Source organism: Manis javanica, chromosome 4, assembly GCF_040802235.1.
Source record: "Manis javanica isolate MJ-LG chromosome 4, MJ_LKY, whole genome shotgun sequence".
NCBI classification, from domain to species: Eukaryota; Metazoa; Chordata; class Mammalia; order Pholidota; family Manidae; genus Manis; species Manis javanica.
The window spans coordinates 66,535,142-66,558,273 of NC_133159.1; the positions used below are offsets into that span (position 1 = coordinate 66,535,142).

The 23,132-nt window shown below is 36.8% G+C and overlaps 1 long non-coding RNA gene across 2 annotated transcripts in view; it reads left to right on the forward strand.

Annotated features, from left to right (window-relative positions):
- Positions 1 to 20,739, forward strand: part of LOC140848698 (uncharacterized) — a 278,561-nt gene extending 257,822 nt beyond the window's left edge. For both annotated transcript variants that reach the window (XR_012129804.1, XR_012129803.1), the window contains 2 exons: positions 17,388 to 17,501; positions 20,620 to 20,739. This is a non-coding gene — a long non-coding RNA (uncharacterized lncRNA). The remainder of the gene's footprint in view (positions 1 to 17,387; positions 17,502 to 20,619) is intronic.
- Positions 20,740 to 23,132: the final 2,393 nt, after the last annotated feature.

Consider the following 23,132-nt stretch of genomic DNA (forward strand, 5'->3'; position numbering starts at 1 on the left):
AATACTGCAAGAATTACCAAAATGTGGCACAGAGACATGAAGTGATCACATGCTGTTGGAAAAGCAAAACTGATAACCTCCTCAATGCAGTTGCCTCAAACATTCAATGTGTGAAAAATGCAGTATCTGCGAAGCACCATAAAGCAAAGTGCAATAAAATAAGGTATGCCTTATAAATTTACCAGGTAATTATACCTTCATAATATTCCCTCTAAAACACAATCATGCTTAAAATTTCACAAGGCAATATTTGTTTATTTTTGTAATGGACCCTTAAAAGAAACAAATGAAATATCCAAGAATAAGCTTCTCAGATATGATTTTGATAACTAGAAGAACCAATAAATGTTTTCAAAATGAATGAATGATTTAATGTAAAGAGCTATATTCAGTCCCTTAGTGGTCATGATAACTGATAACTTTTATTAGAGATCTTTTAAAATGAATTGAATTCAATTTGGAAACTGGTACCTTCTGTTTGGAGTTATAGAAATGAATGATCTGTAAGTGGACTGTTGGTGCCAGAGGAGCCTCCACCAGCTCCAGGAATGTTCAGATAATCTGAATGAAAATTCTGTAGCTAATGAAAGGAATGGCCTCAAAAATGACTTAGAGAAGGCAAGCAAATGTGACAAGAGAACTAGCATTAATAGTCAAATAGTAGTGCTTGAAGAAGAATAATTTAAAGACATCAACACTGACGTTTGTATAATTATGGCTTGGCTGTAACTCTGAGGTCCAGAACTGGATTTTGATTAGGATAAATTCCAAGTAAACTATTTCAGTTTATTTTAGGGATATAGTTACAGTATTGAAGTCTGAATTCAATCTGCAATTGGTATTAAATATATTTCAAGCTGTCCATATGGTGAAAACAGAGCATTGGTTATAAAGAAGTAACTGGAAAAAATGGTAGATTTTGAGCAATGACAAAATTGTAATTATGGCACCTGTGGTGTGCAAAGTAAACAAGAGATGAGAAGAAGGACCTGGGGTAGAGTTCCAGATCCAACTGCTGCTAATTGGGAGGCCTTTGGAAAACCAACTTTTCTGAATTTGAGTTTATTTATTAAATTGGGATAAAAATGGTAACATTCCTTGATATGAGACACTAATAGATAATAGCTGTAGAAGTCCTTTGTAGTGGCTAAATAGCGTGAAAGCATTAGTTCTATGTTCTACATACTTTATCACAAAAGATTGACATCGATATAGATTTACAAATATCTTTTTCCATTCTACATGTCCTATTTCATCTTATTAGATGACGAAATGAAAACGGCTCTATAAGCTGGAAGGATTTGGAGAAACATTCTTTTCCAAAAGTGCCAGTAGTTTACCAGTTTACTATGGTTATATCAAACAAGCCCCTCCTTTTTTTCCACATGTGAAAGATAAGACTTACTTACAACTATATAGTTGAGGTAACACTTTCTATCAGTGGCATATGAAGATAGAAGTAACTAATGTCAGATTAATTTCTGAGATTGGGTTTGACAGTAATGGGTTAAATAGTAAAATGAAACAGAGAAGTAAATAAAAATTTCAATATCTGAGGTGTATGGTGCTTTGGAAGAGAAGCAGAATTTTGAAAAAAGGGTGAAGGAGGACAGCTCTGCAGGAATCTGAAGCCATTTTAAGTAGAAATCCCCATGGGGTCAAACACGATTACAGATTGACAGACCAAAGAACGTCTAGTTTGCCTAGGATGAAGGAGTTTCAAGAGTTGAGGAAAGAAACATGGAGCCTCAGAACAGGTTATTCAAGGTAGAAAACATGAATTAAATGATTGAGAAACTCTTTCTAGGTTGGAAAATTTAAAGACGCCACTTTTGAATCTAGATGAGCAAAGGACAACACAGAAAATGAAGCGTAAACATACAACCAGTTAAGAGGGAAACCTTCACCAATGAGTGCTGCTGTTTAAAAGTATGTTTAAGATTACCTGAGAGGTCAAGGGCGGGAATACTACCTGGGTTAGTGGAGTCAGGAGAAATTCTGTGTGTATGAGGGGAGAGATCAAAGTTAAAACCTCAAAGCTGGGGGAGAGCCAAGATGGCAGTGTGAGTAGGACAGTGGGAATCTCCTCCCAAAAATATATGTATTTTTGAAAATACAACAAATACAACTAATCCTAAAAGAGAGACCAGAAGACACAGGACAACAGCCAGACTACATCCACACCTGCGAGAGCCCAGCACCTGGTGAAAAGGGTTAAGATACAAGCCGCAGCCTGGTGGGACCCGAGCGCCCCGCACCCCAGCTCCCGGCAGGAGGAGAGAAGTTGGAGCGGGGAAGGAGAGGGAGCCCAGGACTGCTAAACACCCAGCCCCAGCCATCCGAATCAGAGCGCACACACAGTGTATGGATGGGGTGCTGGATACTAAGGAAAGAGGACAGTAAGACCTTTAAGCAGGTCCTGAAGCCAGCGCCCCTGTGACAAAGAAAAGCGAGTGCTTTTTGAAAGTCTTAAAGGGACAGGGACCCCACTACTGGATGGAAGCATCCCGGGTCACAGTCCAGCAGCTGTAAATTCCAGGGAACTCCAGGCACACTAACCCCCTGGGCAACAGCTCTGAGACCCCTCATGGAGGTAAATAGCCAAAAAGCCACCATCCATTACCCCTCCAGGGTCCGCCATAGCAGAGCAGCAGCCTGAGGCTGGCCACGCGCACAGCAAGGGAGCTTCCTCCATACCCGGCGGGCAAGATACAGAGACCCAGTCTACACGCAATTGCCCAACACAAGCCACTAGGGGTCGCAGTTGTCCCAGTAAAGAAAAGCCAGGAGCCAAGTGGAAAGAGGCTTGACTCTCCCAGCTGATAGACATGTCAATAGCACTCCACTGCACCTATCAACATGAAAAGGCAAAAAAATTTGATCCAGACAAGACTAATAACGGAGACAGCTTCGACATCTTCTACATCTTCCCCTGAGAAGGAACCTGGGGAGATAGATTTAACCAGTCTTCCTGAAAAAGAATTCAAAACAAACGTCATAACCATGCTGATGGAATTGCAGAGAAATATGCAAGAATTAAGGAGGGAAAATACAGAAATAAAACAAGCTCAGAAAGGACTTCAAAACAGAATGGGTGAGATGCAAGAGACCATTAATGGACTAGAAAACAGAGAACAGGAATGCAGAGAAGCTGATGCAGAGAGAGATAAAAAGATCTCCAGGAATGAAAGAATTTTAAGAGAACTGTGTGACCAATTGAAACAGAACAATATCTGCATTATAGGGGTACCAGAAGAAGAGGAGAGAGAAAAAGGGATAGAAAGTGTCTTTGAAGAAATAATTGCTGAAAACTTCCCCAAACTAGGGGAGGAAATGGCCTCTCAGACCACAGATGTACAAAGAACTCCCATGAGAAGGGATCCAAGGAGGGCAACACCAAGACACATAATAATTAAAATGGCAAAGATCAAAGACAAGGACAGAGTATTAAAGGCATCCAGAGAGAAAAAAAAGGTCACCTACAAAGGAAAACCCATCAGGCTATCATCAGACTTCTTAACAGAAACCCTACAGGCCAGAAGAGAAGGGCATGATATACTTGATGCAATGAAACAGAATGGCCTCGAACCAAGATTACTGTATCCAGCACAATTATCATTTAAATATGAAGGAGGGATTAAACAATTCCCAGACAAGCAAAAGTTGAGGGAATTTGCCTCCCACAAACCATCTCTACAGGGCATCTTACAGTGACTGCTCTAGATGGGAGCACTCCTAAAAAGAGCACAGAATAAAACACCCAACATATGAAGAAGGGAGGAGGAGGAATAAGAAGGGAGAGAAAAAAGAATCATCAGACCGTGTTTATAATAGCTCAATAAGCGAGTTAAGTTAGAAAATAAGATAGTAAAGAAGTTAACCTTGAACGTTTGGTAACCACAAACTTAAAGCCTGCAATGGCAATAAGTACATACCTTTCAATAATCACCCTAAATGTAAATGGACTGAATGCACCAATCAAAAGACACAGAGTAATAGAATTGATAAAAAAACAAGACCCATCCATATGGTGCTTACAAGAGACTCACCTCAAACCCAAAGACATGCACAGACTTAAAGTCAAGGGATGGAAAAAGATATTTCATGCGAACAACAGGAGGAAAAAGCAGGTGTTGCAATACTAGTATCAGACAAAATAGACTTCAAAATAAATAAAGGAACAAGAGATAGAGAAGGACATTATGTAATGATAAAGGGCTCAGTCCAATGAGAGGATATAACCGTTAAAAACATATATGCACCCAATACAGGAGCACGAATATTTGTGAAAAAAATATAAACAGAATTAAAGGAGGAAATAGAATGCAATGCATTCATTCTGGGAGACTTCAACACACCACTCCCTCCAAAGGACAGATCCACCAGACAGAAAATAAGTAAGGACACAGAGGCACTGAACACTACACACTAGAACAGATGGACCTAATAGACATCTACAGAACTTTACATCCAAAAGCAACAGGATACACATTCTTCTCAAGTGCACATGGAACATTCTCCAGAATAGACCACATACTAGGCCACAAAAAGAACCTCAGTAAATTCCAAAAGATTGAAATCCTACCAACCAACTTTTCAGACCACAAAGGCATAAAACTAGAAATAAACTGTACAAAGAAAGCAATAAGGCTCACAAACACATGGAGGCTTAAAAACATGCTCCTAAATAATCAATGGATCAATGACCAAATCAAAATGGAAATCCAGGAATTTATTGAAACAAATGACAACAACAACACAAAGCCCCAACTACTGTGAGATACAGCAAAAGCAGTCTTAAGAGGAAAGTATATAGCAATCCAGGCATATTTAAAGAAGGAAGAAAAATCCCAAATGAATGGTCTAATGTCACAATTATCGAAATTGGAAAAAGAAGAACAAATGAGGCCTAAGGTCAGCAGAAGGAGGGACATAATAAAGATTAGAGAAGAAATAAATAAAATTGAGAAGAATAAAACAATAGCAAAAATCAATGAAACCAAGAGCTGGTTCTTTGAGAAAATAAACAAAATAGATAAGCCTCTAGCCAGATTTATTAAGAGGAAAAGAGAGTCAACACAAATCAACAGAATCAGAAACAAGAAAGGAAAAATTACGACAGACCCCACAGAAACACAAGGAATTATTAGAGAGTACTATGAAAACCTATATGCTAACAAGCTGGGAAACCTAGGAGAAATGGACAACTTCCTTGAAAAATACAACCTTCCAAGACTGACCCAAAAAGAAACAGAAAATCTAAACAGACCAGCAACGAAATTGAAGTGGTAATCAAAAAATTACAAAAGAACAAAACCCCCGGCCCAGATGGATTTACCTCGGAATTTTATCAGACATACAGAGAAGACATAATACCCATTCTCCTTAAAGTTTTCTAAAAAATAGAAGAGGAGGGAATACTCCCAAACTCAATCTATGGAGCCAACATCACCCTAATACCAAAACCAGGCAAAGACCCCACCAAAAAAGAAAACTACAGACCAATATCCCTGATGAACATAGATGCAAAAATACTCAACAAAATATTAGCAAACCAAATTAAAAAATACATCAAAAGGGTCATACACCATGACCAAGTGGGATTCATCCTAGGGATGCAAGGATGGTACAACATTTGAAAATCCGTCAACATCATCCACCACATCAACAAAAAGAAAGACAAAAACCACATGATCATCTCCATAGATGCTGAAAAAGCATTCCATAAAATTCAACATCCATTCATGATAAAAACTCTCGACAAAATGGGAATAGAGGGCAAGTACCTCAACATAATAAAGGCCATATATGATAAACCCACAGCCAACATCATACTGAACATGGGAATAGAGGGCAAGTACCTCAACATAATAAAGGCCATATATAACAACCCCACAGCCAACATCATACTGAACACTGAGAAGCTGAAAGCTTTTCCTCTGTGATCAGGAACAAGACAGGGATGCCCACTATACCCACTGTTATTCAACATAGTACAGGAGGTCATAGCCATGGCAATCAGACAAAACAAGAAATACAAGGAATCCAGATTGGTAAAGAAGAAGTCAAACTGTCACTATTTGCAGATGACATGATATTGTACATAAAACACCCTAAAGACTCCACTCCAAAACTACTAGAACTAATATCGGAATTCAGCAAAGTTACAGAATACAAAATTAACAGACAGAAATCTGTGGCTTTCCTATACACTGACAATAAGCTAATAGAAAGAGAAATCAGGAAGACAATTCCATTCACAATAGCATCAAAAAGAATAAAATACCTAAAAATAAACCTAACCAAGGAAGTGAAAGACCTATACCCTAAAAACTATAGGACACTCTTAAGAGAAATTAAAGAGGTTACTAACAAATGGAAACTCATCCCATGCTCCTGGCTAGGAAGAATTAATATCGTCAAAGTGGCCATCCTGCCCAAAGCAATATACAGATTCGATGCAATCCCTATCAAACTACCAACAGCATTCTTCAATGAACTGGAACAAATAGTTCAAAAATTCATATGGAAACACCAAGGACACTGAATAGCTAAAGCAATCCCGAGAAAGAAGAATAAAATTGGGGGGGATCTCACTCCCCAACTTCAAGCTCTACAACAAAGCCACAGTAATCAAGACAATTTGGTACTGGCACAAGAACAGAGCCACAGACCAATGGAACAGAATAGAGACTCCAAACATTAACCCAAACATATATGGTCAACTAATATTTGACAAAGGGGCCATGGACATACAATGGGGAATGACAGTCTCTTCAACAGATGGTGCTGGCAAAACTGGACAGCTACATGTAGGAGAATGAAACTGGATCACTGTCTAACCCCATACACAAAAGTAAATTTGAAATGGATCAAATACTTGAATGTAAGTCATGAAACCATAAAACTCTTGGAAAAAACATAGGCAAAAATCTCTTAGACATAAACATGAGTGACCTCTTCTTGAACATATCTCCTGGGGAAAGGGAAACAAAAGCAAAAATGAACAAATGGGACTATATCAAGCTGAAAAGCTTCTGTACAGCAAAGGACACCATCAATAGAACAAAAAGGTATCCTACAGTATGGGAGAATATATTCATAAATGACAGATCCGATAAAGGGTTGACATCCAAAATATGTTAAGAGCTCACACACCTCAACAAACAAAAAGCAAATAAACCAATTAAAAAATGGGCAGAGGAGCTGAATAGACAGTTCTCTAAAGAAGAAATTCAGATGGGCAACAGACACATGAAAAGATGCTCCATATCACTTGTCATAAAAGAAATGCAAATTAAAACCACAATGAGATATCATCTCACACCAGTAAGGACGGCTACCATCGAAAAGACAAACAACAACAAATGCTGGCGAGGTTGTGGAGAAAAGAGAACCCTCCTACACTGCTGGTGGGAATGTAAATTAGTTCAACCATTGTGGAAAGCCGTATGGAGGTTCATCAAAATGCTCAAAACAGACCTACCATTTGACCCAGGAATTCCACTCCTAGGAATTTACCCTAAGAAAGCAGCAATCAAGTTTGAGAAAGACAGATGCACCCCTATGTTTATCGCAGCACTATTTACAATAGCCAAGATATGGAAGCAACCTAAATGTCCATCAGTAGATGAATGGATAAAGAAGATGTGGTACATATACACAATGAAATATTACTCAGCTATAAGAAAAAAACAAATCCTACCATTCGCAACAACATGGATGGAGGTAGAGGCTATTATGCTCAGTGAAATAAGCCAAGCGGAGAAAGAGAAGTACCAAATGATTTCACTCATCTGAGGAGTATAAGAACAAAGGAAAAACTGAAGGAACAAAACAGCAGCGGAATTACAGACCCCAAAAATGGACTAACAGGTACCAAAGGGAAAGGAACTGGGGAGGATGGGTGGGCAGGGAGGGACCAGGGGGGGGAAGAAGAAAGGGGGTATTAAGATTAGCATGCATGGGGGGGAGGGAGAAAGGGGAGGGAGGGCTGTACAACACAGAGAGGACAAATAGTGATTCTACAACATTTTGCTAAGCTGATGGACAGTAACTGTAATGTGGTTTTTAGGGGGCCCTGGTATAGGGGAGAGCATAGTAAAGATAGTATTCTTCATGTAAGTGTAGATTAAAGATTAAAAAAAATAAAAATAAAAATAAAATAAAATAAAATAAAATAAAATAAAATAAAAAAAAGAAAGAAAGAAAAGGGGGATTACTCCTTGATAGGATAAAACTATTGGTAAATCAAAAATTAATGCATGCTTTAAATATCCTTAATTTTGATCACTTAAAGGGTGTCAGATGATCGCCTATGGAGGTACTCTTTTCTGATAATATTCCTTTCTCTTAATAAAAATAAAAATAAAAAAAATAATTAAAAAAAAAAGCAGTTCCTGTGTGCTGACCTCCAATGAGTTCTACACAGCGGTATAGACGGCATGTCAAACTGTGGGCAAAGGGTCTGTTTGTTTCTATGCAGAAGATCAAGGCCTAGCTTGGCTACCCAGAAAATGAACTAAGATATGATATGAGGGGAAGCTTCCGGCATCAGCACTCTCTGGATGACTTGTGCCGGGGGATGATCATCAAAAAGCCTCCACAGGGATCTGGACGATGCTGCGGTTGTGGCTGCATCCACCCCACCATTTCCTGGACTTGCCATTGGAATGAGGAGGGAGATGTCTAGGCTGGCATGTGCATACAGTGAGACAACGAATTTGACTGGATCTGTACTGTTGGAACTCAACCAGGAGTTGGGAGGGGTGCAAGTTGCAGCGCTCCAAAATCTTATGACTATAGACTATCTACGGTTAAAAGAACATATGGGATGTTAACAGATCCCAGAAATGGGTTGCTTTAATTTGTCTGATTTCTCTCAGACTGTTCAAGTACAGTTGGACAATATCTATCATATCATAGACAAATTGTCACAAATGCCTAGGGTGCCTAACTGGTTTTCTTGGCTTCATTGGAGATGGCTGGTAATTATAGATTTGCTTTGTTTATGTCACCGTATCCCTATTATGTTAATATGTGTGCGCAAGTTAGTAGTTTAAAACCTATACATGCTTAAGGTACTCTACAAGAAGATATGTCAAAGAAATAATCAATCCTCCCATGTTTCCTTCATATGCTACCTCTATAGCTTTTCTTCTTCCTTCCTAATTACAACCCTTAAATAGAAATTGTGCCTCATATCGAATTTACCGAGTATCATAATTCCTCCAGGTGGTAAAGATACCTCGAGACAAGTGCTGGGCATAGAAGCCACAGGGCATAAATCTGCAAAGTAAAAAGCTAACCTTTTCAAACAATATGGCTTCTCTCTCACTTACCAACTTTACATTTCCCTGTATGGCCCCGGAGGATTACTGGTTAGCCAGAGACGGGTAAGATTACTCAAGGGAGGAACAACCTAAGACAGGCACAGTTGCAGGGGCGCCATCAGGTGAGAAATCGGGGAACAACAGTGGTGAAGCTTAGAACCTCACACCCCTCTGTTTTGAGAGAAAACTTCTGCATCCGTGGATGTTTTATTGCCCTTGTCTAGCTCGGATTAGCACATAGTCTACAGACACACACATGATCATATACAATTGCTCTCTTACAACACTAAACTATGTTTTCTACCTTTATCTTGCATCTACCTATCACTTCAGCATTTTATTAAAAATAAAAATAATAATATTAATAAAGGGAGAAATGTGGGCCCCACATATAAATCAAGTATAAAAATCAAACAAATATTCATATTTGACCTGATTGTTTATAGTTCATAATGTGTGATCAAAACCGAAAGTTTCTGTGATGACTGCCCTTGTACTGTTCACCATGTAAGAACTTATTCACTATGTAAGAATTTGTTCACCATGTAAGAACTTGTTCGTTATGGTTCAGAAGATTGGAGACTGACGAGAATTAGGCTTGAGATGGATTAATGATTGTGCATTGAGCATTGACCCCCCTATACAGAATTTTATTGTTGTTAACAACCATTTGATCAATAAATATGAGGGATGCCCTCTCAAAATAAAAAAAAATTTAAAAAATAATCAAACGAATAATCATATCTGACTTGATTGTTTATAGTTCATGATGCGTGGTCAAAACCCGAAAGTTTCTGTGATATGACTGATCTTGCACTGTTCACCATGTAAGAACTTACTTACTATTTAAGAACTTATTCACTATGTAAGAACTTGTTCATTATGCTTCAGAAGATTGGAGACTATTGAGAATTAGGCTTGGGGTTGATTAATGATTGTGCATTGAGTCCTCTATACAGAATTTTATTGTTGTTAACAACCATTTGATCAATAAATATGAGAGATGCCCTCTCAAAAAAGAAAAAAAAATTAAGTTCATAGATATAAAACATGTACCAAATATGTCTGTCTGAATAGGGCATGATCATATTTTGTATCCCCATATTCTATATCACGAGTGAACAATAAAAATTTAAAATCCATTTAATTAATTAAAAAAAAAGGGCAGAGAAGCTGAATAGATAGTTCTCTAAAGAAGAAATTCAGATGGGCAACAGACACATGAAAAGATGCTCCATATCGCTTGTCATAAGAGAAATGCAAATTAAAACCACAATGAGATATCACCTCACACCAGTAAGGATAGCTACCATCGAAAAGACAAACAACAACAAATGTTGGCGAGGTTGTGGAGAAAAGGGAAACCCTCCTACACTGCTGGTGGGAATGTAAATTAGTTCAACCATTGTGGAAAGCAGTATGGACGTTCCTCAAAATGCTCAAAATAGAAATTCCATTTGACCCAGGAATTCCATTTCTAGAAATTTACCCCAAGAATGCAGCACTCCTGTTTGAAAAAGACAGATGCACCCCTATGTTTATCGCTGCACTATTTACAATAGCCAAGATATGGAAGCAACCTAAATGTCCATCAGTAGATGAATGGATAAAGAAGATGTGGTACATATACACAATGGAATATTTCTCAGCTATAAGAAAAAAACAAATCCTACCATTCGCAACAACATGGATGGAGCTAGAGGGTATTATGCTCAGTGAAATAAGCCAGGCGGAGAAAGACAAATACCAAATGATTTCACTCATATGTGGAGTAGAAGAACAAAAGAAAACTGAAGGAACAAAACCGCAGCACACAGAACCCAAGAATGGATTAATAGTTACCCAAGGGAAAGGGACTGGGGAGGATGGGTGGGAAGGGAGGGATAAGGGCGGGGGGGAAAAGAAAGAGGGCATTACGATTAGCATGTATAGTGTGGGGGGGGGCACGGGGAGGGCCGTGCAACACAGAGAAGACAAGTAGTGATTTTACAGCATCTTACCATGTTGATGGACAGTGACTGTGAATGGGGATGTGGGGGGCACTTGGTGAAGCAGGGAGCCTAGTAAACATAATGTCCTTCATGTAACTGTAGATTAATGATACCAAAAGAAAATTAAAAAAACAAACAAACCTCAAAGCTTCCCAGAAAACCAGAGACAAACCAGCAGAGGCTTGTTTCCAATGTACCGATGGTGCGTTTCCAGAGGCAACCTAGGAAGTTGAGGGTATTATATGGATATTCATTAGAAAATAACCACTATTCTGAATTATCATATTTTCCAAGACAAGGGGAAAACAAAGCTGCAGAAAAAAATGCATTATATATTTAGGTAGCTTCAGTATATATTATTATAGTTGTATTTTCTATACTATGATCCAATTTATACATAAAATAGAGTATCTTCAACTTGTGATAAAATTTAAGCAAACTAGAATTTCGAGTTAAGATGCAAGGAATTATTTTGACTATGTTTCCACTAAATATGTAGCAGTGAATATACAAAAGATATAGAGATCTTATGCTCAACCAATTAATACTAAAGGCGGAGAAATACAAGGTTGTTCTTACACTGTGGAATTCTTATTCTGACTTCCTTTTCTCATGAATGCACATCTAAGTGGTTTTATGGGGATGCTTGTTTTTTAATTCTTAAATTTAGTCTCTGCTACAAAAGCAAATGCTCTTGCAATGCTAATGTTTGAGTGTTTCATGGAAATACGGTTTCATGTGAGTGTTTAACATTATGGCTAACATTTTATCCTTATTTTTTTATATCACAGGATTGCTAAATATTCCAACACTAATGTTAAAACTAGCATTAGTAAACTGATAATTAATGGTTAGTAATCATATCTTTCAAAGAAACAGGAAAAGTGGTGCATAAAATTAATGTAGATTATATTAATTTGTTACCTCTGCCACACATGGAGACACTAAGGATGCAAGTAAAAATACTGACACAGGGCTCAGTATTCTAAACCGAACAAAGTTCTGTCATTACTAAAATCATGTTCAGAATGAATTGTACCATCTATAGAGCCATTAGACAGATTTCAAAGCAAATGACACATTTTTTTAGAACAATGCACTCCTTGCTTGTTCCCAGCATTATTTTCTGGGTATTTTTCTCCCATACCATCTCCTCAGAGCCTTCAACTGACTTGATTTCTACACTTGCTCTGTTGACAATCCTCTCTGTCTGCAAACAGCTCTTCTTCTGGCTTCTTACCTACAACTAGCTCCTGAAATCATAATACCTCTGTGGACTGTTTCTACTAATTAATCCTAACTGGCTTTCCCCTTCTGCCTATTCCTTATTTACTGGTATTCCTTTCAATTCTCCCCTACCCAAGTTTTTGTTCTGTACATTTTTCCCGAAAGATCCTAGCCTTCTGCCATAGCTGCATTGACCATCTATAAACTACTGGCTTCTTAAACTTTATCCATCAACCCCGGCCATCCTCTTAAGTCAAAAAATTATTTCTTTCAGCTATCTACATGAGACCTGGTGACCAGATTCAGTAAGTTAAAATTTCAATCAATGAATTAAACACAAATGTTGATATTCTTGGCACATTTACAACATTTTTTCTTAAAAGCCATCACCATTCACTCTATATTCCAAGCTAAAAAAACCTGATGATATTCTAGATTTCCTTTTCCATTACCCTTCATCCTAAACGTTTAGAAGATTATCATAAGTTACTGATTTCAGCCCACAAATCTTTCTGGAATTTTGTTCCTACTGTCCAATCACACAGTGCCTGTCTTGGCCAAGTCTCTCACATGCCTTACACGTCTTGCCTACGCTATTGTAAATTGCTTCCCACCTAATTTTACAGCAAGTGTTTCTCCACTAGGTTATCTTCCTAAATTTACACACTGAACCATGCCATTTCTTTACTAAATTTAGTGTGCCCATAAGGTGGAGTTTGAAGTCTAGTGAATGGCAAACAGAATGTTCTAAAATCTAACTTTTCCCAGGTTTCTGAGTTTATATCCTATTACCCAATAACCAGTGGCCTCCGTGGCCACTGACCTTACACTCCTTTACTTATCATGTTCACTCCCTGCTATATGCTTTTACATGCAGGTCTATTGGCCCTGAATGCCCTTTCTATTTCTCATGTGGTAAGTCACTGCTTACCCTTTAAGTTGTCCACTTTGTAAAGTCATAGCAAACTACCAAAGAGAGTTTGTTGGTTTCTTCTCCATATTCCTCCATTATTCTTTTCTCTCTTGGAGACTTTTTCTCACAGCAGAGTACTGATTTATTCACAATGGCCTCTACTTATGTGAAAGTTATATTGTAGTCACCTTTGTGTTCTCCATTGCTAAGCATTGAATGGTTTCTCTAAAACTGTACAGTTATAAAGTGTCTAAGCTGAGATTTGATCCCTGGCCTTCTAACCCTAAACCCACACCCATTCCCATTAAAATGGACTGCAACCTCAATTCAAGATTCCCTCTTCTTTTTTCTTTGTACCTTTAGTTACCCAGCATTTTTACTTTCTGTCTGTGCATTCTCCTTCTTCACAAATTTAGCTTCTAATTCAGAATTGTGCTCAGTGACTTCATTGCATCAATGATATTTTGGAAAGGCAAGGTGTCACAATAACTTAAATCATTCTTCTTATGTAGGTGCCAAGATATAAGTCATACCCTGTGTTTGTGGTTACAATGTGTGTGTATTTTATGCATCTTATTTATCCATATAATGGGTCATTTTGACCAGCCTGTTGGCATACATACACTACTTGTGGATACTTCCTTCCTCCTACTTACGTATTTTCATCCATGACACATGATTGAATGCTTCTGTTTAATTTCGTGACTGGGTAAGATTGAGATTGTTGCTGTTGGAGAAGGGGGACCTGGGGACAAATGGAAAGAATGAGGATAAAGGAGGAGAGAATGGCAGGATTATTTATGCTTTATCTGACCTCTTTGGGTTTGAGTCATATTGGATAGAGACTAAAATGAGGTGGATTTTTTATTTTTAAGTGTGGATTCAATTATATCTATAGAATATGACACAGATATGAAGGTCTGGAAATATTTGGGTGGAATTTATCTGTATTTTGTCCTATTATTACTGAAAAGATTTCTATTGGAGTACATTATAGTCACATATGTCCTTCTACATAGAAAGAATATATATATTAGACATACACATAAATAATCTATAGTGTATAACATAACATTATATATTTCTTTGGAATTTATAAATATATATTTGTATTTATAATTCTAATAAATTACTATGTAAAAATACTTACAAATATGTAAATTATATATACATAGGGGTATTGAGTGCATTTTCATCTTTTACTAGCATCATGAATTTTTTTTCCCTGGAAGATGGTCTTTGAAACAAATGTATATGCAATGAAAGTTTCTTTAAGTTCTCAGAATTTCAATATCCTCATCTTTACAGTGAGAGAATGGGAGCATAAGCTCTAAATATCTGGTTTTGAAATACTGTTGCTCTATGAGAAAAATCTCAACAATTATTAAGGCACTGGGAGAAAAGAAAGAAACATACCTTTGTCCTTTAAAAAACTCTATGACATTTGAGGAATCCAGTGAGGATCGTGTGTCTTGCTAAACTCTCAATTACAAGAACTGCAAATGCTTTTAGAATTGTTTTGGCATGACATGAAGTGCATTTCTTTTACCAACTTTGACTACCCACTGAAGTTTAGACTCTCAAATTCTTCAACATTCATATTCACCGCCTGAGGAAAAACGCATGGGTAGAACAGGGAATGAGAATATGGCATTTAATTATTAAATCAATACATGTGCCTGGCTTGCAAAGGCTGGGTACGTTTTAAATCTGGTTAAAGGAAGCCAATCATCCATTCTCTGAATCTCTGAAAGCCTGCAATCTTACCTTTTGCATTTGAAGGCTTTTGAAGGCTTCACAACAGTTTAGTATGTAACTAATTAACTAACTAGAAATGAAAACATTTCATTTGTGTTGGGTACACTATTTGACATTTTTCTTTTGAAGTTTGTTTTTAGAGACTATTTAGAGTGGCACATTTTCTTTTTTCATAGACATGTAGTGGTCTTAGAGTTCTTACAGCAACTCATACAGGATGGAAGAAAAATGTTAGTGGTTTTTCTAGTTCGTCAATGTGTAAAGCAGCTGTATTTGATTCTTTGTTTCAACTTAAGAATCTGAAATTTTTCTATGAGCTTTCTTAGCCACCAATAACAGCAATAACTAAAGATATTATTTCACCAGGAACTTAAAATTATGCTTAACATGATACTGTGTATTATGCACCCATTATCTCATTTAATATTACAAACAACCCTAAGAAGTATATATTATTTTGGTACCTCTTTTGCATATGTGAAGAAATTATCAAAGTAATTTTTCAAGGTTGCATATTCTATGAATATTGTTGCTAGACAACAAAAACTTGGACATGAATGTTCATAGCACCATTATTCTTAATAGCTAAAGCTTTCACTGACCTCAAAACTCACTCTCACCATCACCAAACATAGGGCTTTGATGTGCTTACCCTGCATCCATACATCCATATTTTGGTCTTTTCTAATGCATGATTAAATGAAAAGGGAACCTAATCTTCAGCTGTAGCTGCAAAAGATGGAGGAAACATTAATACCACATTAAAGTCAGCTCAGGAAAACTATTCTTAGCTAATTTTCAGGCAGATACTTTTTTTCTTTAAATGCTAGAATCACTTTTTATGTGTGTCTAGTAGAATGTGCTGTGTTTCCTTCCCTGCATGGTTTCAAAAGTGAGAGGTATGCAAGGAAGCTGTGGCTGTGCTCAAATTCTCACTCTATGTGTACTGTTCTTCCAAACCTCCATGAAAAGCTACAGAAGAAGGGAGACAGAACATTAACTGTTTCTTTTTTATTTTTATGAGAGTCTACTCCCTACCTGCTCAACTGGAAAACTTCAGTTGACTTGCCAGGCAGGGTAGTAAGCATTGTTTGTTATGTTTATATAGTTGCTATCTTACTTTTGGTTGAGCAGGAACTGTCCTGTGATATGGGCAAATTAATTATTCCAAAGCAAATATTTGCTCAGGAATGAGGAATTAATACATCATTAAGAGGGTCTCTTTCTCCTTAAAGCAAATGATGTACAGTTTGACTTAATGCAATGTAGACAATAAATTGCAGTTATTTATATTCTGAGTGGCTTTCTCAGGGAATCCCCAGGAGCTTTATAAAAATTAAAAATTCTTCACAGCAGCATCAAACATCAGTTACTTTGGTTTAGATTTTAAAACAGAAATTGATTTAACATTTTAGATCTCCTGTGGGGATTGCTTCTGCATTCATGAAAGCTGCTGTTAGAGGTAAATACGCCGTATGACCATAGCTGCTGATCTAGGCAAAGACTTTTATAGTTTCCAGGAAATCACAAAGATGCTTCCAGAACAACTGAAGCCATTGACCAAACTGATCTGTGAGAGTTGAAGATGGGAATTTAAACATATGGTTGTTAGGGCAAAGAATAGTTTGCACAAGTGTTCTGCCCTTATCTGTCCTTCTTATTGTTATTACTACTATTTTAGGAAAGCCACAAGTGCCTGGAGTACCTTAAAGATGATGTGAAAAACAACATAATGTACCTATTGCAAATTCAACCTTGAGCTTATAGTCAAGTATCACACATGTTCTAATCAGCTTATAGTGAGATATGGATCCAGATACAGTAAAATATTGTAAAGGTCAGTTCCAGTATTTCTAATCTCATGAAAATAATTGTACTTGACAGTTTTAGTAGATTTTGTGAACACTATTTTTTTCTTAGGAGGCCATGGAAGATATTTCTTAGTAAAAATGACTTATCAAGAAATAGGAAAGAAGGCACTTAAGAAAAGAGAATGGAGAGAAAAAGTAGAATAAAAGAACTGATAAAGACCCAGTAGCTTGTTACTCACATTCAGATGAAGCCAATCTCTCAAGTTATTAAGAAATATAAAATTGTATGACTTTGAAGAATTGTAGGTGTTGGAATTGAAGACATTGATATATAATGTGATTTTACCACTCCTAGGTATATATACAAGAGAATGAAAAATCTCCACACAAAATCTTGGAAATGACTGTTCATAGCACCAGTATTCATAACAGCCAGAAAAGTTGTAAAACCCCAAATGTCCATCAACTGGTAAGCAGATACACAGCTGACCCTTGAACAATACAGGGTTGAGCCACATGGATCTTACTTATACATGGATTTTTTTTCAAAAAATATAATGGAAATATTTTAGAGATTTGCAATAATTTGAAAAAAAGTATTTTCCCTAGCTTACTTTATAGTGAGAATACAGTGTATGATACATATAGCATACAACATTTGTGTTATTTGACTGTGATATTAGTTAAGATTTCTGGTCAAAAACAGGCTATCAGTAAAATTTTATGAAGTTAAAAGTTTAACATGGATTTTCAACAGCATAGGGGGTGTCAATGCTGTGAATCCCTGTATTGTTTAAGTGTCAATTGTATACAATGTATTACGTCTACACAATGGGATATTATTTAGTAATAAAAAGAAGTAAAGTATTGATACATGTTGGAAAATGAATAAATCTTGAAAAATTTATGTTAGATGAAAAAACCCGTCACAAAAGCCTTCATATTGTGTGATTCTATATACAAGAACAGGCGAATCTACAGAAACAGAAAGCGAATTAGTGTTTGCCTAGTACTGGGGAGAAACACAGAGGGGCTGCCAAGCAGTACAAGGCTGCTTTCAGAGTGATGAGAATGTTCTAGATTGATGATGGTGATGGTTGCACAACTCTGTGAATATTCCATAAACCATTGAATTGGACGCTTTAAATGTGTGTTGTATCTCAGTGAGGCTGTTATAGGATAAAACAATATAAATAAGTGTTTCAGATAGTCCATTGGTGGTTGAATAATCTCTTGTATGAGGAAAAAGCAAAACCGGATGCAAAAAATGAAAAGGTTAGCAAAGATATTATTCTAGAAATGGAAATATCATTATGACTGAGTTGCTCTGAGAAAAGTTTGCACATTCATCGAAGAGAAATATATTGTAACTATAACTCCTTATCAAGCAGGTTTATCATTTTTAATAAGGTAAAAACAAAAACAAGAAAAAGAAAACAGTTTTGTATTGATATTAATCAATCTTTGCTAGTGTTTCACAAATTTCTCATCAACCATTAATAGGGATGGCCAAACTGTTCAGAAAACTTAAAAAATCTGTAATCACTTGTAGAAAAACAGTTCAAATGTCATGGTCTTCTGACCAGATAATAAGAGTCATCTTAACAGGCAATATACAGCATACTGTGAAACGAAGGAATTCAGGGGTCAGAGACTAAAACCAGTTAGAAAAGCAGGACAATAAAACAAATAAGATGATATAAACTGCATGAAGCTGTAGGAAATACAAAAGCAATAATTATAAAAGTTACTTGTTTATCACCACCCCCTAGACAAAAAAAAATGTCTACTTGCTACTGGCAAGCTATAAAATACAATGAAAAAACTCATTTTCCAAAGTACTTAAATGCATGAAAGACAATAACACTATCCCATCTGTGGTATGTTATGTCATATTATAATGTCGTAGTTATTCTGGATTTGGAGAGGGCTCCCTCAGCAGATGCATCTACAACCTGCCCCACAACACATTCTCCTGAGTTAGAAGAAACACATGAGAGCTCAAATAACATTCTCTTTCATATACAGCTAAGTACTGAAAAAGAAACAACACGTTGACAAATCGCCATTTCTACAAAGATGTTAGAGATAATAAAGGGGCACAGAATCACAAGACAAGTTTACGTAACTGTAAAACAAAACATAATGTAATGGATTATAATATATCGATTGCATCTGATGACTGTGGACACTTTCACAGTTTTCAAGCATTTCCACCTCTCTCAGATTCACTGAACTTACAGAGCAAAGCTGAGCATTTTACAAACAAAGCAAGGAAGGCTTAGACATGTTAAAGTATGCTTTGCCTCGTGAAGTAGGAGTGCTTGTGTATGACGAAGGATGCCAGGGGAATGCAGAGCCATAGGAGAGAAATGGAAAGATGCAACTTTAATTCTGCATCAATATGAATAGGGATACAAATAAAATCTTGTTCTAGTTCAGTGTATTTATGTGTGTGTATGTGTGTTTACTCTGTCATGTTATATAATCCATTATGTAATAAAAAACAAACTATATATGTATCTCCCAATTTCAAGTACACGTTTCTCTAACTCTATCACTGGCTCCCCAGTCCAAGACACCATCCATCATCCCTTATGATCAGAGCTTTCTGGAACTCTCCTTCACTCATGCTGCCTCTCCTTTCTGTCTCTTTTCCATACAGCAGTCAGACTGATTCCTTGAACTTGTGAGTCAATTTGCGTCTCTGTTCAAAATTAGCCAATATCTTCCAATTTAACTCAGAGTCAAATCCAAAGTTCTTAAAGTGGTCTAAAATTTATACAATCAGAGACCCTAATAATATTATGGCGTCAATTACTGTCATCAGCTGGCTATTGCGACCTCTCTGGTCACTGGCCTCCTCCATGTTCCCCCAACATATTAAGAACACTCTAGCTCAGGACCTTTGTGATCATCATTCTCTTTACCAGGAATTCTCTCCTTCCATATATACACATGGAACTTTCTCCCTCTCTCTGTCCCAAATTCTTTCATAAGCGCCCTTCTTAAATACTAGACAAACAAAAGCAACTCTCCTCTTTTTCTACTCTGTCTTTATTTATAGTATAACTACCTCGAATGATACACTGTCTATCTGTTTCCTGTCAGCCTCCACCACCAAGCTCCGTGCAGGCAGAGCCTTGGTCTCTTTGTTTCGTTGCTTCATCCTTAACACTTATTATGCTTGGAACAAGTAGGCACTAAATAAATATTTTAAATTGAGATATAATTGATGTAGGATTATATGAGCTTCAAGCATATAACATAATGACTCAATATTTTCATACACTGCAAAATGAGCATCCCAACTAGTCTAGTTAACATCCATCAACATACAGGATCACAATTCTTTTCTTATGATGAGAATTTTTAAGATATACTCTCTGAGCAACTTTCAAATATGCAATACAGTACTATTAATTATAGTCACCATGCTGTACATTATAATTTATTTTATAACTGGAACTTTGTAGTTCTGACCATCTTCACCCATTTCCTCTACCCCTCACCCCTCACCTATGGCCACCAGCAATCTGTTCTTTGTATATATGAGCTCAGTTTTGTTTTTTTGTTTTTATTTTTAGAGTCCATATGTGAGCAAGATCACCTTGTACTTGTCTTTCTTGGTGTGACTTGTTTCACTCAGCATAATGTCTCAAGGTCCATCCATGTTATCAAAGGTGGAGAGATTTCCTTTTTGGTGGTTAGTAATATTCCATTATTTCTATGTGTGTATATCTACATATACGAATATTAATTTGAATGAATGAATGATAAACAATAAACATAAAACAATAACTGTACCTATATCTATTATCCTGCTTCTCACAGCAGCATGTCTTGATATATACATTTAGTCTCATTTTACAACTAGACAAATTAAGGCTCAAAAAAGTTAATTTGTGTGACCAACAGCCTATAGCTAATAAATTATAGAGCACAGTTTTAACTCAAATTTGAATCCAATATCTCTGTCACCTATTTTCAGGTAGTTTCTTTAAGCCTGAGGGTCCTTGGCACTTCCCTATAGGCTGCTCTCATCATGAAGGGGAGGCCTGGTTGTAGGACTCCAGAACCCATGGCCCCCTTTTCAATCTTAAGTGTCCGGCACATGTTTGTTTTATATACTGGAGTTTCATGTACTTTTTAAAGGTCCTGCTCTGTTTCTAAAAACAACTGAAGGAGGCCATGTTGCATACTGCACTATATAGTGTGTGGTATATAAATATATAAATGAGTGATTTAGTAGGTAATTATGTTCATTTAGCTCCTACGATGAGGTAAAGAATACTTTTTTTTCCAGTGAATATTTGTTTTGCAAAAACACTGCAGGTAGTGCCATGGGATGTGCAAAGCTGAAAAAAACACACTCCCTTGAATGCTTCTATATGAAATACAAATATAAAATTAAATGCTATATGTAGCATTTACATTTTGTGATACTTCTCAGAACTAAATTGTTGAATTACTTGAAATCAGGATGTGGAAATCTTAACATCCTATAACAAACCTAAAAATCAGAAGAATATTTTGAGTTTTTTCAAAGCTGAAATATTTATATTCAGTGAATGACAGCTCATATTTATATTTGGAAGTCTACCTTCTGCATAGAATCTACTGACTCATACTCTAAACATATTTGTAATAAGCTGGCCTTTCTTCCTTCCTTCCTTCCTTCCATCCTTCCTTCCTTCCTTCCTTCCTTCCTCCATCACCTTCCTCCCTTCCTTTTCAGCTTTCAGTGTATTAGAAGGATAAAATGAAAATTGAGGAAAAGACAGCTAAATTAAGTGCCTCCATAGAAGTGACATATGAGAGCTGATAACTTGATAGTGAGAAAATTAAACAACAAACCGTGACAAACTAGCAGTAAGTAACATAAAACATTGTTGCCTTGAATCATATTGTGCAGTGAAATGCATGCATATCTCCCCTTGCAGACAGGGGAGTCAACAATTAAAACACAATATTTTTACAAAATGTTGGAACTTAAATGAGAAATCTCAATGTTTGACAAATTCTTTTACAAGCCTCAACATTTTTTCTTACAAAGCAATGTAAATCATAGTTTTGTTGGTATGTATGAATGTATATATTCTACTAACAAAGTATACTCTTCCATGAAAATATATTAGATGAATCAAATAATTTATGATACAATACTTTATGAATCAAATAGTATATAGATAAAATGTATAGTGCCATATTATAATTTTTGTTGTGCCATTTTGTTGCTTTTATTTTCTTGTTTACTGGGTAACACTTTAAAATAATGGCTCAGTTAAGGTAATTAATGTTGAATTACAGTGGAAATCCAATTGAATTACTTGTGACATTCACATTAATACTAAATGAGTTCACTGTGATTAATGCTGTTAAATAGATACCAGAGGAATTAATATTGATTAGGCAATTATTTTAAAGTGTTACTGTTTATTGCAATTTATACCAACTTCTTTTTTTTTGAATAAACCTTTCTTTATTGGCAGCTATGTAATCACTCAAGGAATCTGAACTGGGAGCACAGAGTTGTTTTGTTTTCTTTTCTTGCACTTAAAATGGAAAAATGTGGATTAAAGACGGTGGCGTGAGAGGTGAGACAGAGGCTTCCTCCTAAAACCACATATAATATGAAAATATAATTAATACAACTAATCCTGGGAGAGCAACAGGAAAGAAGACTGAGCCAGACTGCATGCACCTGGAGAAAAGAGCAGACCTCATGGAACAGGGTAACATACCAAAGCTGTGGCCCAGCATGACCCAAGCCCTTCCCTCCACCCCAGCGGAAGGAAGAGAAATGGACTGGGGAGAAAATGGAAGCCTGGGACTGTTGAATACCTAACTCCGGAGATCTGCTCTGGGAGCACAAACCTACATTTCATGGTGCTTTCATGATACTCTTGTGATTACTGGGTTGGAAAGCTAAGACAGGCAGAATTTCTGGAGAGAATGAGATCCCAGCTGCTTGGGGAAAGCAGGGATCCATATCTGGCTGCTCTGAGACAAAAGCTTATACCTGTGTGCTCGGCCCACTGGTTCAGGCAGTGGAGACAGACATAGCAGCTGGAAGCAGGAAACAGCTCTTTTCCCGCTC